This window comes from Muscardinus avellanarius, assembly GCF_963383645.1.
Source record: "Muscardinus avellanarius genome assembly, chromosome: 3".
In the NCBI taxonomy this organism is placed as follows: domain Eukaryota; kingdom Metazoa; phylum Chordata; class Mammalia; order Rodentia; family Gliridae; genus Muscardinus; species Muscardinus avellanarius.
In genome coordinates this window covers 133,292,321-133,305,665 of record NC_137788.1, presented here as the reverse complement: position 1 = coordinate 133,305,665, position 13,345 = coordinate 133,292,321, and positions in this window count along the sequence as shown.

Sequence of the window (13,345 nt, the reverse complement as noted above, 5' to 3'; positions counted from 1 at the left end):
TGATATGTTTAAGTACATCATGTGCTTTAAAGAGTTTCCCTTACCTTATCCTCCCTCTTATCCCCTCAGATATGTCACCTTCATTGCTCCTCTACAGGGTCCCTTCTTCATCTAGAGTTCCTCCTGTTACCAATTTCTCCCTAATATTTTGCACATTAAGAAAAGCATCTGATTTCTTATTTTTTGTGACATTTCACTGTAAATGCCATATTTTGTTCTCCCTTATGGCTGGGCAAAATTCCACTGTGTACATATCCCATAGTTTTGAAATCCACTCATCTGTTGAAGGACATCTTGGCTGGTTCCACAGTTTGGCAATGGTGAACTGTGCAGCTATGAACATGGTTGTTCATGCATTAGTTTGGTATTTTGGTTTTCATTCTTTTTGGTAGATACACAGAGGTGGTATTGCTGGATCATATGGGAAGTTTGTTTTCCTTCTTCTGAGGATCTTCTATACTGTTCTCCAAAGTGGTTGCACCAACTTGCAATCCCACCAACAGTGTATTAGAGCGTCTATTTCTCCACACTTATTCCCACTTACTGAAAACCTGAAAGCCAGACGGTGAGTAATTTTGACAAGATGATCCACTCACAACCATTTTTTTTTTTTTTTTTGTGGTACTGGGGATAAAATCCAGTGGCCTTCTACCTCCAGGCTATACTCCCAGACCTATTTTATATTTTTATTTGGAAACAGGGTCTCTTAAGCCAGCAAGGCTGGCTTTGAACCTGCATGATCCTCCTGTTTCCGCCTCCCAAGCACGAGGATTACAAGTGTGCGCTACCATGCCCGGCACAACCAATTTTTTTAAAAAATAGAGGTCACTTGGATCTGGAAATCTGCTGAGAGATTAGGTGAGGTAGAGACAGCTTCTAGTGCTTCCTGGCCACACAGCTGAAGAAACCCACTGGCCCTTTGCTGTGGAGCAGGCCCCAGTTCCAGGCCTGCCGTGTAACAGGCTCCGGGCCCAGCCTCGCTGGCTCCAGACCCGGCCTCACCCCACAGCAGGCTCCAGGTCTGACCTCGCTGGCTCCAGACCTAGCCTTGCCATGCGGCAGGATCTGGTCCCTGTCACTGTGGGCAGTTTACAGAGGTTCCCATTTTCCCCTCCATATATATGTGTGTATATATATATATATATATATTTTTTTTTTCTTTTCTTTAAGTAGGAGAAAACAGTACATGTCATTTGCAGAAGCTGGGAGCCCAATTCCTTAGCAGCAATGGATTTTATCTCCTCACTTAAAGTGGAGGCTCACAGCCTCACCATGGAGAGCTGGATCTGCTGCTCCAAACACACCCTGGCCCCCAGCGCAGCACAAATGAGCATGGCGGCTATGATCTGAGGTCTCCCAGGACACCCAGCACAGCGAGCTGGCCCAGCAATACAGGCGGGGCTCCCTCCAACTTGCCCCAGAGATTTTTCTTACATAGTGTGTTGTTCAGAGTTCCTGAGCATGTGGGGCAGGAACAGTTTACTTTTGGGGAGATTTCTTCAAAAATTCAAGGTGGATTTGGTTGGATCTGTCTGCCTCTCCTGAATACTGGCCACTGCCACTGCCACCTTCTTGATCCCTCCTAGCGTATGTTGTTAAGTATTCCTGTGCATGTGTGGCAGGAGCAGTCTGCTTTCTGATCTCTTCTGGGATATCCGTCCAAAAATCACTTTTCTTGCGGTGGCGGGCGCTGCACTGCCATCTTGCCTCTAATTCCGCCATTTCCCCCCCTCTCTCCTATATTTCAGATAGGAAGTCATGATTGGAAATGTTTCTGTGTGTTGTCCAAATCAGCTATTGAATCAAAATCTGTTGTCCAGGGTTTCTCAGAGGGATGCATGTCCTATTCAGCCGCTGCCAACCTACACTGCTCTGGCTGTAGTTGCCACTGCAGCCGCAGCCGCCACCATCTTCCTCACTCTTCAATATTTTTTTTAATAAAAGAAAACAGTACTTTTTTTAATAAAAAGTACAGGTCTTTTTTAATAAAAGAAAACAGTGTCTTTTGCAGGAGTTGGGGGCCCAATTACTTAGTAGCAATGTGTTTTATCTCCTCACCAAGAGCGGAGGACCACAGCTTCACCACGGAGAGCGGGTTCTGCTGCTTCGAGCGCACGCAGTCCCAGTGCTGTGCAGAGGAGCCAGGAGTGCCCTTGGCTCCTGGAACATGTTGCGCCAGCCAACCTGATTATTTGGGGCTCCATCTGAGGTGCACCGAACATTTTTCTTACATAGTATGTTGTCCAGAGTTCCTGAGCATGTTGGGCAGGTGCAGTCTACTTTTGGGGAGATTTCCTCAAAAGTTCAGGGTGGATTAGAGTGAATCTACCTGCCTCTCCCCAATACAGGCTGCCGCTGCTGCCACCATCTTGGTCCTCCTCCCGAGCACTTTTCTTTTTTTTAAATTTTTTTTCTTTTTATTTATTTTTCTTTTTTACTTTTTGTGGTACTGGGGATAGGACCCAGGGTCATTCTACCTCCGAGCTACACCCCCAGCCCTATTTTTTAATTCTTTATTTTGAAACTGGTCTCACTGAATTGCAAAGGGCCTCACTAAGTAGCTGAGGCTGTCCAGGAACTGTGATCCTCCCGTCTCAGCCTCCTGAATGCTGGGATTACAAGCGTGCGCCACCACCCAGCTCCAAGCATTTTTCTTACGTAGTATGTTGTCCAGAATTCCTGAGCATGTGGGGCAGGAGCAGTCTTTCTTTGGGGAGGTTTCTCCAACAGTTCAAGGTGGGTTGGATTGGATTTATTTACCTCTCTTGAATACTGGCTGCAGCTGTCCCCACCGTCTAGGTCTGTCTCTTCTCTCTTATATTTTAGGTAGGAAGTCATGGCTATAAATGTCTCTATATGTTGTCCCAATCAGATATTAAACAAAAATTTGATGTTCAGGGTTTCTCAGAGGAATACATGTCCTATTTGGCTGCTGCCATCTTGTATCCCCTATGTCATTGATTTCTGCTCTAATTTTAATTATTTCCTGCCTTTTTTTTTTTTTTTTTGGTGGTACTGGGGTTCCTGGAAGCCTTTCTACCTCCGGGCTACACTCCCAGACCTATTTTTACATTTTTATTTGGAAACAGGGTCTCCTAAGCCAGCGCACGCGGCTGGCTTCAAACCTGTGCGATCCTCCTGCCTCTGCCTCCCAAGCGCGGGGATTACAAGCGTGCGCCACCACGCTCGGCATATTTCCTACCTTCTACTGGCTTTGGGATTAGACTGTTTCTGTTTTTCCAGGTCCTTGTGGTGTGTCTCTAGGTTATTTACTTGTTGACATTATGTTTTTCTTATGTGGTTTCTTGGTGCTGTGAATTTGTTTTCTTAAAACTTCCTTCAGTATATCTCATATATTTTGGTATGTCATGTTTCTATTTTTGTTTAATTCTAGGAATTTAAAAACTGTCCTTATTTCTTCTTTGATACAGTTCTCATTTAAACATTTATATTTCAGTCTCCATGTATTTATGTAAGCTTTTTGGTCTTCCTGTTGTTGATTTCTACTTTCATTCTATTATGATCTGAAAAGATACAGGAAATTATATATACTTTTAACTTGTTGGTATTTGCTTTGTGGCCCAGAATGTGGTTTATTTTGGAGAAGGTCCATGAGCAGCTGAGAAGAATGTGTATTCAGCTGTTGTTGGTTGGAATATTCTATATATGTCTATTAGATAAATTTGGTTTATATATCTTTAGGTCTGAGGAGTCTTTATTTATCTTTGGCCTGGAAGATCAATCTAGTGGTGTGAGTACTGTGTTGAATTCTCCCAATATTGTTTTTGGGTCTATTTGAGACCTGATGTCCTGAAAAGTTTGTTTTATAAAAGTGGGTGCACCCACATTTGGGATATAAATTATTATTATTATTATTATTATTACATTTTATTGTTGGATTGTTCCTTTTATTAAAAAAAGTGACATGCTGTTTCTTCTGGTATTTTTTTAGGTTAACGTCAGCTTTGTCAGATATGAGTGTTGTTACTCCTGCTTGCTTTCAGTCTCCATTTGTATAGTATATCTTTTTTCATCCTCTCAGCTTTAGTGTATGGATATCTTTGGCTGAAAGGTGAGTTTCTTGCAAGCAGAATATAGTTGGATTATGTTCTTTAATCCACATTGCCAGTCTATGTATTTTAATTGGGGAGTTTAGACCTTTGGCATTCAGTGTTATTGTTGAGAGATGGTTTTTCTCTTCTGTCATTTTGAGTTTTATTTTCTGTTTGATGTAGTGTTATTTCTCCTTCACTTAGTTGCCTATCTGGTGGAGTTCACCCCTCTTCTAAGTCTGGTATTTGGTTCTTTTTTCTTCTTTGTGTTTTATTTCTTTAAATATTTTCTCTAGTGCTGGCTTTGTAGTCATGACTTCTTTTAGTTTCTGATTACCTTGAAATGTTTATTTCTCCATCAATTTTGAATGATATAATTCCTGAATATAGCAGTCTTGGCCTGAAGTTTTTTTTTCAGGTCCTGGAGTACATTATACCTTATATACAACCCCTCCTGGTTTTCATGACTTGGGTTGAGAAGTTTGGAGTGATTCTTATTGTTTTACTCCTGAATATCACCCATTCTTTTGTTTTTGCTGCTTTTATGATTCTTTCTTTGGCCTCTGTGTTAGTTGTTTTGATAATTACATGGGAAAGTCCTTCTTTCATCTTGTCTTGTTGGCATTCAGAATATCTCTTGTATATGGATGTCCAAGTCTTTTTCTATGTTCTAGAAATTCTTTGACATTATTTCTCTGAAGAAGTTTCTGATTTGTGTTCCTTGGTTTGTGCTCCTAGACCTTCTTCAATGCCTATTATCCATAAGTTAGGTAGTTTCATAATATCTCATATTTCTTGGATGTTCAGGTTGTATTATTGTATTGTCTTCTCTACATTGTTGTGTTTTCAGCTTTTAATGCACCGTCTTCCAAGAATGATAATCTATTTTCTATGTGATTTACTTGCCAGAGGTGGTTTCTATTAAGATATTTAATTCACTTATTGACTCTTTCATTTCAGTCAAAGCCTCTTTTTGGTTCTTACTTGGGGTCTCAATTTCTTTATTCATATGTTCTTTCATTTTCTGAAGAGTTTCTCTTATTGAAGATAAAAATTCAGAATTCCTTTTCTGGCATTTCTGCAGCTCAGTGTTGGTGATGTCCCTTGTTGTGAGTTACGGGAGTTTGTTTTCTTGCTGCTCTTCATTCTCATATTTTCAGAGTTCTTAGGTTTGTATTTCTGTTGTCTTGGAATCTTCTTCCTCTCTGTGTGTGAGTTCTGTGTTTATTTGTTATTCCTTTATAGTAAGATCTATGCTGGGGGTATATATTTGCCTCTACAAATTTGTCTTATATAATCAAACTTTTGAGTTTGTCCCCCAGAACCTCTTTAACAAGATACAGTTCTTAATGCAAGCAAACAGGAGTCCCTGATTGGTTGCAGACTGCTGTGCTCTCCAAATTCCATAGGGCCAGAAACTATGATGTTTTGTTCAGTGTCTCCAGCCTGCTGGTTGGGATTTAATGCCCCACAGGCACCACTGCTGCTCTGCTGATTGTGAACCCATTGAAACTGCAGAGTGCTAAATTCTGGCTTCTGTGACCAGTGAGCCTAAGCTCAGCAGGGCCAGCATTGCTATGTTTCGAGCTGTGGCCCGGCTCACTGAGCTTCGATGGTTCAGGGACACCACTGCTGATCTGCTGGTTATATCATGTGGAGCCCTGTCAGTCTCTATCTAGCAGGCATGCATGCCAGGCACATATTCTGCTGGTAGAGTGAGTGTTGCGTTCCCAGCTTGTAACTGTGATCACATGAACTCCTGCTGGCCCCTGGACTCCTTTCTTTCAGGGCCCAAACTCTGGCCAAGAGAGATTGTACTAGTCTGAGCTTGGGGCTTGGGTGGCACCGTTATTTAGCCTCAGGGACATTGCTGCTACTTTGGGTGATCATGTGAGACCTTGTTGGCCTCTGGCCTTGATGCTTATAGTACCCAAACACAGCAAGGCATGAGTTGATAGTTTTCAGAGCCTGCATCTTGGTTGTTTTTGTTTGTTTGTTTTTTAACTTCACAGACACACAGCTGATGGCCCTGTGGTGATCCCTGGAGACTCTGTAAGGACTTCAGTGCTTCTGGACTGAATGTCCCTAGGGGCTGTCTACGAATTCATGTTTCTGCTATGTCCAACAATAGCCACCCCCCAGGGGTGATTTGCAAACTCACAGATCCTGTGAGTCTGTATGTTGCCATGTAGGGAAGGCTCCTGCTGGGACAGTTTGTTAACTCAAGGTCTTGATCCCTGAAAGCAGAGATGAGTTCAGCTGCAGCCACAGGATTTCGCTGCATGGCCTAGCTGGGCCACCTGGGGAGTTGAGTCTTAGGGTATTTGAGTGGGGAGAGAAGAGTGCAGCTGCTTTTGATGATGGTCTGTAGTTACTGGCTCGACAAGGTTCTGCTGCCTCTGCTGGAGTTGGTGTCTGGGGACCACGGGCCCCACACAGGCTTGGCGAGGTGGAGCCACCTCTACTCTCTGTTCACCAGGTGAGATGCAGGGAGCTCTTTTCAGCCCTCAGCTCTCTGTGCTGCGTCCAATTCCACTGTGTTCCGACTGTTGTTCTTCTGTTGAGTTTTGGCTGCTCCCTTGCCAAGAAGCAGTCTTTTCACTGGTTAGGTTTCGAGTCTCAGACCACCTGAGACATGCTGTGTCTCTCTTTAATCTCCACTCAGTCTTTTTTCTTAATGGTGTCCTTTGAATCACACAAGTTGATGGTACCCAATTTATTTTGTTTTGCTTTTGGCTTTAGCATGAGACATATTTTCTTTAAGGTGAGATGTATTTTTTCTAAGAAGTTTCTAGCTTCAATTCTTTGGTTTTGGTCTATGATCCATCCATTTTGAGTTAATTTGTATATGAAGTGAGTTAGGAGTCCAAATTCATTCTTCCACATATCTATCCATTTGTTGGAAGATTATTCTCTCTCCATTAAGTTGTCTGGTACCTGTTGTTCTTCCTGGTCTGAAGAAATGACTACCCTCCTTTCCCCAGAAGAGGTGGTACAACCAGCCTTGCTGCGATATCTAGTGAGCAACTGGGTGCCCCGGCTAGGATGAGGTCGGGATGGGAGATCCCCAGGGCCTCTCTTGACACCCAAGCAGTGCTCAGCATAGATTCAGCATGTAGATTCATCATCACATGCTCTCTGGGAACCTCCTGTGTGCCAGGAGCTGAGGTCCCTGGGGCCAAGGCGAGCTAGCTGCTCTCTGGATCTCACATTCCAGCAGGGAGAAGAACAAGACAGGGCATTATAATTTCAAATGGTGACAATTGCTATGAAGACAAAATGAAGTTGGGTGAGAGGGAAGAAAGGAAAAGGCGGGCCTGGAGTGGCAGTTGTGGTAGAGGAATGTCGCTCCTTTGCCTCCGTTGACACCAGCGTGGGGGTGCCACGTGCTGGGCCCTGGACAACTCGCATCTCCTTCCGTTTTCCCGAGACTCTTGTGAAGCCAGCAGGCCCATTTCATATAGAGAGGTGACATGACCCAGGCAGGAAAGGAGTGACCCTGAGATTCAAAGCACGAGCTGTCTGAAGTGAAGGCAGTTTGCTGTTTCAGCAACAGCTACTTCCCCAGAAGATGGAGGCTGGGGAAGGAGGCTGGGTGGTCCCCCTTTGGGGAAGCCCATCTCCCCTGGGGAAGGAAGATGAAAGCTGGGGAAGGAGAGGGGCTTCGTGTGGGTTTGTGTGTATGGGCTGGCAGGAGGAAGGGGTGGAAGCTAGCCCTTCAGAAATGTTTCCTGCATGTCAGAGTCTGCAGCAGGGATGGCTTAATAATGAGATCGACACCCACAATGGTCATTTCCCCATTTTACCAATAGGGAAAAAAGGGCAGGCATCACGTCTGGGGTCACACAGTGAGCCAGTGGAGGAACGCACCTAGAACCCAGGTCTGTGCGACTTCAAGCACCTGCCCATGACAGCTCTGTGCCGTCGCCACAGAGGGGCCCGGGAGGCCACGGGGCAGAAGAGGAGGGCTGGATGTGGGTGTCGGGAGACTTACGTTGAATCCTGCTTCTTCACTGCCTTGTTGGGTGACTCTAATTGACCAAGATACTCTTAAAAATTATTTAAAAACCAATTATTTTACTCTACAATAGTCCGGATTCATTGTATTCCAGTTGAAGATGCAGAGAGAACAGGAGAGAGCAGTCACAGTCCTGCGGTTCAGTTTATGTGTGCTTTTAGAAGTGTCTGTTCCCAGTGGAGGGAGAGCAGGGCCTGGATCTCTGAGAAGCCCTGGCTGCCTGCCCTCCCCTTTGTTTATTTAACTGCGACTTCTCCAGCATCTCCTGCATCCCTGACCCTCCTTGTTCCATAAGGCACAAGGAATCAGGTCACAACAATACAGCAAGAACAGATGGTGATGGGCAGCCCCAGGGAGACCAGAGCCGCTGGGCCGGGCTCCTACTCCCACAGGTGGGCCAGGCCAGGTGGGATGTCGCAAAGCCCTCCCCAGAGGAATTACGTTGCAGCTGAGGTTGTAGCATGAACAGAAATTGGGCAGGGGATAGAGGATGGCGGGAGAGGAGTCTTAGAGCAGCGGCCCCTGTGACGAGGACACAGAGTGGGAGGTGGAATGGGGTGACCATGCTGTCCCCACCCTTCCTTGCAAGGTGCCGGAAGGGTCAAAGGGACCAGGGTGAAGGCGTTTCGCCATGCCCAGCCCACAGTACAAACCAGATGATATTTCTTTTCTCAGAATTTTTTTCCCCACACTGTCACCCTAATTGTTTTTACACCATCCTCAAAAAAAAAAAAAAAAAATAATGCCAGGATGGTGGCACACGCTTGAAACCTCAGCATTTGGGAGGCTGAGACAGGAGGATCACGGTTCACAGCCTCAGCTACTGAGTGAGGCCCTTTGATTCTCAGTGAGACCCTGTGTCAAAATAAATAATAAAAAATAGGGCCGGGATGTAGCTCGGAGGTAGAATGCCCCTGGGTTCCATCCCCAGTACCACAAAATAAAATTAAATTAAAATAAAAATGGGGAGGTGGATAAAAAGCAAATTCCTGGGAAGGACCAGCCGCACAGCGTGACTGGATGCTTTTAACTAAGTCTGCAGGCAGGAGAGACTTTTTATCCCTTGCAAGTTAATGCAAACTGTTAGGGAGATAAATAAATGACAGAGCTGCCGATGGACTGTTGGGCTCAGAGGAGGGACATTTGTCTCACTTTAGAAGAAGGACCTGGAGGGCTCAGCCCCATCGACTCGTTCATTGTGCTGTTATCTGCCAGAGAGGTGGTGACATCGCAGCAATTAAGACAAACTTTCGTCTATAAGTTCCTGCCTGCAATCTCGGGGCTTCAAAACAAGACAAATGATACCGCCAAGGGAGGAGGCAAAGCCTTTTCCAGACTCTGTCCAAAGTCACAGGGAATATTTGTAGTTGTTCAGCAGAAAATTTGTCATTATGGGGCCTGGGCTCTGCTGGCTGCCCTGCTCCGCCTTAAAGCCCAGGCCTCCGGGCCCCCTCCTGGCCCCGCTCATTGTGGCTTGCCCAGCTTGGCCCTCGTTTACAAGCATCTCTGGTGGATAAGTGAGGAGATTTTGCCAGGGTGAAAGTGCCACTGCCATCCAGCCCTGCCATGGAGGGTCTGACCTCACCCCATGTCCCATACCAGCAGCCAGGGCCACAGGGACCAGGCTTAGCCAGGTGCAGCCACACGCCTGTAATCCCTGTACTTGGGAGGCCGAGACTGGAGGATCACAGATATGACGCCAAGCCCAGCAACTTAGTGAGGCTCTCGGCAACTTAGCAAGACTTTGTTTCAAAACAAAAAATACAAAAAGTACTAGAGGTTAGAGGTGTTATTTGGAAGTAGAATGCCTTTCGGTTTCTTCTCTAGTAACACACACACACACACACACACACACACACACACACACACACACACACACAGAGGCTACGTCCTGTGCTTCTACTCAACTCCCCACAGACCCCATTCCTGGCCTCCTGATTCCTCATCCCCATCACCAGACCATCTGCCCTGTGCTGCGCCACCGCTTCTCCTCCTCTCCCTCCTCCTCCTCCTCTCCCTCCTCCTCCTCCTCTCCCTCATTCCTCCTCCTCCTCCTCCTCCTCCTCCACGCCTCCCTCCCACCTGCTCTGAGATGGAACACCTGATCCCCTCAGGGTGGGTGCTGGGACCTGAATCTGGACCTGGTCCAGTCTTGGGAGAATGGAGTCGGGACCCTGCCCGGGCCACTGTGAGCGGCCAGGCCTGGCTCCTTCCCCTCCTTTCCCGGTGCCCTGCCGTCGGCATGCTTGGCACTGCCTCCCTGCCCCATCCTGAGGCTGGGCTGCTCTGCCCCGCAGCCTCCCACTGAGCCCTCTGTGACTAGGAACACAGGCTCCCATTCCACCGGGCCAGACTTAGCTATGGGATGAAGCTCCGAGGGGCATCTGGGCAGCAGACAGTGAGGAGGGAGAACACCTTTGGGTGGCTTGGCGGCTTTCTGGGCCCCCATCCCACGTGGAGGCTTCTGGGCAACCCTCCTGGAGGCAGGAGTCTGGGAGCTGCATGCCTGTGCGCCCTGCATGCTCAGCACCATCAAGAACCTTCACTTTTTTTTTTTTTTTCGGTATTGGAGACTGAACCCAGGGGCATTCTACCTCTGAGCTACACCCTCAGCCCTTTTTATTATTTAGTTTGAAACAGGGTCTTGCTGAGTTGCTGAGTCTGGCCTCAGACCTGTGATCCTTCTGTCTCAGCCTCTCAAGTCCTGGGATTATAGGGTGTGCCACCACTCCCAGTTTACCCCTGGCCCTTTTTACTTGTGTGTGTGTGGTACTGGGGATGGAACCCAGGGACATTCTACCTCTGAGCTACACTCCCAGCCCTATTCTTTATTCTTTATTTTGAAACAGGGTCTCACTGAGTTGCAAAGGGCCTAAGTAGCTGAGGCTGGCTGGAACTGTGATCCTCCTGTCTCAGCTTCCCAAACGCTGGGATTACAAGTGTGCACCACCACACCCAGCTTTTTACCTTTTTGTGTGTGTGTGTGTGTGTGGTACTGGGGGTGGAACCCAGAGGCTTTCTACCTCCGGGTTATATTCCCAGCCCTATATTTTATTTGGAAACAGGGTCTCACTAATTTGCTGAGAGCCTCACTAAGTAGCTGAGGCTGGCTTTTTTTTTTTTTTTTTTCTTTTGGTGTTACTGGGGTTCCTGGAAACCCTTCTATCTCTGGTCTACACTCCCAGACCTATTTTATATTTTTATTTGGAAACAGGGTCTCTTAAGCCAGCGAGGCTGGCTTCGAACTTGTGCGATCCTCCTGTCTCAGCCTCCTAAGCATGGGGATTACAAGTGTGCGCCACCATGCCCGGCCAGGCTGGCTTTGAACCTGCGCGATCCTCCTGTCTCAGCCTCCCAAGTGTGGGAATTACAAGCGTGAGTGTTTTGCTAGGTTGCTAAGAGTTGTGCTAAATTGCTTGAACCTCCTGTCTCAGCCTCCTAAATACTGGGATTATGGGCTTGCACCATCACGCCCGGCTATGAGGCTTTGCTCTGTGGCTGTGCCCTGGTGTGCTCTGGACTTCAGCCCCAAGTGTGAGTGCTCTGGAAGCTCCTCTCAAAGATCCAGGTGTATTCAGGCCCAGTGCAACTCATCCAGTCTCGCTCTGGCCCGGCTCCCTTCCCGCTGGGCTGGGGCTTGGGTCACTGCTTCGGATCATAGGGCCTGTGTCTACACACATGCGGTAGAGGGTCCTCTCCCCATTATCTTCTAGGACGAGCTCCAAAGATCTGAGATTCTGTATACCACATTTTCCAGAAAGGAAAAGCAAACAGAAGCAGGAAGGGGCTGAATGGAGAGACGCCTGGACGCAGAGGAGGCACCCCCCATGCCAGGCACCCTGGAAGCCCCTCCTGCCCCTTACCCCCCAGCCAGCCTGGCTTGCCTGAAGGCCTCAGAGGCCCGAGGCCACAGCTGCTGAGGGTTTGTCTCCAGGAGGCCCTGGTCTGTAGGTGAGTGCGTATCCCTGCGGGCTGGAGACCAGAGCAGGATGGCGACAGCCCAGAGGAGGACGGGGCCTGAGGGCCATGGTCAGAGCCCCCACCCTGGCCGCAGACACCTTCCCTAGCCGGGTCCTGAGGACAGAGATGAGTGAGACTCTTCCCTGCCCTTGGGGGGCTCAGTCTGTGCTCAGAGAAGGGAATAAAGAAGCGCCTGAAGGAGAACTGGAATTAGTCATAGGATGGGGTGAGGGTGGGTCGGGTGCTGTTCCAGGCAGAGGGGAGGGCTCATTTATGACCGCTGCATTCCAGGTGTCCACTTCCTGTGACCTCGGGGGGGGGGTGTGGGCAGCTCAGCCTCGGCTGCCAAGGGGGTTGCAGGAGTGACTGAGCTTAACCAGGCCGAAGAAGGCCCTGTTTCTAGCCAGAGGCACCTGTGCAGGACCCCCCAGGGCCATCTTCCTGACTTCACACGTGGGGGATTTGTATGTTGGGGACTCTCAATCTGGGGCCATGAGTTCTATGTGCCCCGTGAATTCTAAAACAGTGAAATAAACTGTGTGTGGGTGTGGACGTTATTCTGGGCTGGGAATACTCACAGAGGCTCATGGCCTCAGATGGTGAGGTAAACTGAGGCTCACCTTGGAGACATACTTTGGACAAGGCCACCTTGGAAGCTGGCCCCCAGGTCTAGGGCTTCGAGGCTGGGTGTGGAGCAACGTTTCTCTGAGTCTGCATCCCTGGAAAACTGGCCAAAGAGCTGGTTCTGAGGCCCCGATCCCAAAGGCGAGGATATATTATCTGCACACCAGAGTTTGGGGATCCTTGTTCTAGGACAGGGTGCATTGTGCAGCTGTGTGATATATATATATATATATATATATATATATATATATATATATATATTTTTTTTTTTTTTTTTTTTTTTTTTTTTGCGGTACTGGGGATGGAACCCAGGATATTCTACCTGAGCTCCACCCCAGCCCTATTTTTCTTTCTTTCTTTCTTTCTTTCTTTCTTTCTTTCTTTCTTTCTTTCTGGGGATGGAACCCAAAGGCATTTGACCTCTGAGCTACACCCCCTGATCAATTTTTTATTCTTTATTTTGAAACAGGGCCTCACTGAGTTGCAGAGGGCCTCACTAAGTAGCTGAGGCTGTCCACCAACCGCGAACCTCCTGTCTCAGCCTCCTGAATGCTGGGATTACAAGTGTGCGCCACCATGCCCGGCTATTCTTTATTTTGGAACAGGGTCTCACTGTGTTGAAAAGAGCCTAAGTAGCCGAGGCTGTCCGCGAACCATGATCCTCCAGTCTCAGCCTCCCAAATGCTGGGAT